Source organism: Rhineura floridana, chromosome 6, assembly GCF_030035675.1.
Source record: "Rhineura floridana isolate rRhiFlo1 chromosome 6, rRhiFlo1.hap2, whole genome shotgun sequence".
NCBI classification, from domain to species: Eukaryota; Metazoa; Chordata; class Lepidosauria; order Squamata; family Rhineuridae; genus Rhineura; species Rhineura floridana.
Genome location: NC_084485.1, coordinates 92,916,428 through 92,921,076, shown reverse-complemented (window position 1 = coordinate 92,921,076; position 4,649 = coordinate 92,916,428). Strand labels below are relative to the sequence as shown.

The 4,649-nt window shown below is 42.2% G+C and overlaps 1 non-coding gene across 1 annotated transcript; it reads right to left on the bottom strand.

Annotated features, from left to right (window-relative positions):
* Positions 1-2,364: 2,364 nt before the first annotated feature.
* Positions 2,365-2,483, bottom strand: LOC133388173 (5S ribosomal RNA). Its single transcript, XR_009763666.1, has one exon. It is a non-coding gene; the product is annotated as a 5S ribosomal RNA (ribosomal RNA).
* Between the last annotated feature and the right edge of the window lie 2,166 nt (positions 2,484-4,649).

The following is a 4,649-nucleotide window of genomic DNA, read 5'->3' as shown; positions in this document are numbered from 1 at the left end:
TTGACAGGCACAATTACTGTTGGATTTGTGCTTAAATGCTGAATATAGATAATTATTTTTCATGTAATTTACTTGTGTAGTCAGAAGAGCTCAGAAAGGCAACATCTTAAAATAAAAATAAATTTTAAAAAAACCTCCAATGTGAGCAGCCCTTCATCGCTACTTTCTGGATTGCTTTTATTGTTCTATGCCTATGGAATTTCTCTGTTGCCATTTTCTCATTTTCAGTTACCTTTACATCTTACATGGCACAAATCCTGATCTTTGGTGAGCAGGACTTCCATTGTCTTGAGTTTCCATGAAAATGTACATTTCCCAAAACAAAATATTTATTTATTTAAAATATTTCTATCCCGCCCTTCTATCCTACAATAGGGCACTCAGGGCGGCTTACAAAAATAAAATCAAGCACGTACATAATACAATTGTAAACAATAAAATCACAAAAACATTAAAATAAATTAAAATACATAACATAACATTATATATATATATATATATATATATAATTTATTTATTTATTTATTATTTGATTTATATCCCGCCCTTCCTCCCAGCAGAAGTCCTCTACTAGTACCCTCTACTAGTTTCTGAAGTGTCACAGTGAACATTTTGCTGCACATCAGATCTGCAAAACTTCCTCATGAACATACATACAGGCATACCCCGCTTTAACATATGCAATGGGCAGAGCTTGGAAGTAACTAGTTACAAGTAACGAATTACTTGTAATTCATTACTTTTTTGAGTAACGAGTGGGTAATTCCTTTACATTTTGATTGTAATAGAACTAGGAGTAATTTTATTACTTTTGTGGAGTAATTGTAACATTTCCAGAATTACTTTTGGGCATTACTTGGGGGGGAGCAGGGGAAGTCTTCTGCTCCTCTGATTTGTGGATGAAAATCATGTGCCTCAAACTGGGCTTCTGTGCAGCGTCGCTCTTCCCTCATGCTCTGTGGGTGGGTAGGAGGCAACGAGGGAGGAGGCGGAGAGTGAGACGGGGTGGAGTGGAGAAAACAATTATTTAAAAAAACGGATAGTGGTGGTGAAGAATGGAGTGGAGGGGGAAAGGATCTGGAGGTCAAGAACATGGATAAAGGAGGATAAGGAGGCAGCAGCAGAATGGAGATAAAGAACTGTGGAGATGAAAGATGACAATGTGTGTGTGTGTGTGTGTGTATACGGTGTTTGCACTTGGCACACAAAGTGGCCTCCACCACCCTCTCTGGCTACTGTGCTGCATTTGCAGTATTTTAACTTTTTTGCATCTCAGGGGAAAATGTTTGCTTGAGTGAGTGTCCCTTAGTTGGTGGCAGGGCACGGTCCGGAAGGTGGTTAAGTGAGAGAGATTATGCTCTGTCTGAGTGGGGAGGAGTTTGCACTTGGTTTGACGTGCAAAGATCTGAATAGTGGCCTCAGCCTCCCTCCCTACCACCCTTACCAGAGGAGAGACCACCATTGCTATCTTATGAATAAAAATAATTATTCTACTACCTCTGTATGTGTGTGTTTATTTTTAATGTTGTTTTAGGCTACTTAGATGTGCAGCAGCCAAGGCCAGCAACTTGTAGGTGGTTTTTTTAAAAGTAACTGAAATGTAATTGTAGTGATTACTTTGAAGGAAAAGTAAAGTAATTAGCTACTTTCAGAGCAATTGCAATTGTAACAGTAATTACTACTTTTTGGGGCCATGTAACTGTAACTGTAATTTATTACTTTTTAAAAGTAATCTTCCAAGCTCTGGCAATGGGACCGGAGCGTGTATGTAAAGTGAAAATGTACTTAAAGTGAAGCAATTATCTATGCATGTACTGCACTGCAATTGCCACTAGATGGCAGTGGCGTCATGCCATTAAGTGTCTGTTATTGTGAAGCGCGTACATTAAAGTGGGATATGGTGGAGTATGGAGTATGTACTGCATAGCGAGGAGACTTTAAGTGAAGCGACTTTAAGCGGGGTATACCTGAAATGTTATAGGATTAGAGTAGCAGTTGGTTTCGATGCTGTGTTTGGGTCCCCTCCAAGCCTGATATCTGTAAAATGGGATTCTGTAGTAGAAACAATGGCTGATGTGGTCAAACCAGTCTCTTTGTTAAATTCATGTCCTAGCCAAGCCTCTTAGACATGTTTTTACTTGAGTTGGTGAAGTACAGGTATGCTGCCATAGAAATGACTAGCTAGTGATGCTTCCACATGGCCTTCGCCCTCTTGCTGTGGCTGTGGTATATATTGTTGTTATTGTTGTTATATGCCTTCAAGTCGATTATGACTTATGGTGACCCTGTGAATCTTTTTGGATATATTCATAGGGTTTTCATGGTAAGAGGTATTCAGAGGTGGTTTATCATTGCCTTCCTCTAAGCCTACGGCACCCAGTATTCCCAGGCAGTCCCCCATCCAAGTACTAACTAGGCCTGACCCTGCTTAGCTTCTGAGATCAGATGAGATCGGGCATGTTCAAGGCAGTATGGCCATAGACATATATACACATGGTATACATATATATATATATATGCAACAAACAGAAATATGCACATAACTGTGATTAACAAAACAGTGTTTTTTATTGTTCTACTAAAATGTTTTGGCTTCTGCCTTCATCAGCTGCTAACATACAAACGCTGTTACCAAGGTGGTAGTTATAGAGCTTTGAGGATGGAATGCTCAGAGGGGTTTCATTTGCAGAAGCTAAGTAATGCTGGTACTGTCCTCCAGGTTAAGGCCATGTGTTGCCAATGTGTCCAGAGAATATATCCAAAATTCTCCCTCTCAGTCAGTGCTGCTGGATCTGTTGGCATCTCTATAGCTGTTATAGACAAGTCCAACAGACTGTGGCCCTCAATATTGAAATGTTTTGCAACCGGTTGCTGTCAAAGATTGCCCCCTGGGGTCCCTTGACCTCAGCACCCCAAGGGGGTTCTTTGCTTCTGAGAACAGTCCCAATTCCCTTGGGCCACTGCTTCCCAGGCAAACTCTCCCTCTTCCAGGATTAGTTTTACGATAGAACTGCCACCACCCCTTTATTAGTTCCCTACTCTGAGAAAGGGGACCTGAGAGCACTAACTGAGATCCTAGAGCAGACCTATTGTTACTCCTTCTGCATTAGAGCATTAACCCACATTAACCAACGGTAGTCAGCAGTTACGAGTGATCAAGGACTAGATATTAGAGTCATAAGTTCCAAGCAATACACATCATTTCAAAGCAGAGAAAGGTGCATACAAAAAGAGAGCAGCATCTGTTTCCTTTAAAGCTAATTGCCCTCAACCAGGCTAACAAGAGATACATTGGCATAACAATAGTGAGAGATTCAAGCAGACAAAGAGAATACAACAAACCTGATCTAACCTAGCTACACTTACTTCAAGTTGAATGCCTGGTTCCCCAATGGCTTACCCTCATCGGTAAGTCAAGGTAGATGGAAAAAGGCAACGGGAACAAGTAACTCTTTATTTTTATGGGGTTTACCTGGCAACAGGGAGGGGGCCAATTAGCCATCCTAGGCGCCCCTTCCGTGATCACCTCCTTTGCAGATAAGGGGGGCTAGACAGTCCCACCCAGCGGTCCTGATCTGCAATACCCACTCTCCCTGGCTATGATCTCAGGAAGCAGATAAGAGATAACAGATAAGGTTCAGTTGCATCTTGACATTAGCAAATTGGTTGTCTGGCACTAAAGCCTTGGACTTCACCAGCAGAGTATTCCAGGGATCAACAAAGCTTCCAGAATTCCCTCTGGTTGAACCATTTTAGCTTGACCAGCTATTCTTGACAGTTAATAAGAACATAAGAACATAAGAAGAGCCTGCTGGATCAGGCCAGTGGCCCATCTAGTCCAGCATCCTGTTCTCACAGTGGCCAACCAGGTGCCTGGGGGAAGCCCGCAAGCAGGACCCGAGTGCAAGAACACTCTCCCCTCCTGAGGCTTCTGGCAACTGGTTTTCAGAAGCATGCTGCCTCTGACTAGGGTGGCAGAGCACAGCCATCACGGCTAGTAGCCATTGATAGCCCTGTCCTCCATAAACTTGTCTAATCTTCTTTTAAAGCCATCCAAGCTGGTGGCCATTACCGCATCTTGTGGGAGCAAATTCCATAGTTTAACTATGCGCTGAGTAAAGAAGTACTTCCTTTTGTCTGTCCTGAATCTTCCAACATTCAGCTTCTTTGAATGTCCACGAGTTCTAGTATTATGAGAGAGGGAGAAGAACTTTTCTCTATCCACTTTCTCAATGCCATGCATAATTTTATACACTTCTATCATGTCTCCTCTGACCTGCCTTTTCTCTAAACTAAAAAGCCCCAAATGCTGCAACCTTTCCTCGTAAGGGAGTCGCTCCATCCCCTTGATCATTCTGGTTGCCCTCTTCTGAACCTTTTCCAACTCTATAATATCCTTTTTGAGATGAGGCGACCAGAACTGTACACAGTATTCCAAATGCGGCCGCATACAACGGCATTATGATATTGGCTGTTTTATTTTCAATACCTTTCCTAATTATCGCTAGCATGGAATTTGCCTTTTTCACAGCTGCCGCACCCTGGGTCGACATTTTCATCGTGCTGTCCACTACAACCCCGAGGTCTCTCTCCTGGTCGGTCACCGCCAGTTCAGACCCCATGAGCATATATGTGAAATTAAGATTTTT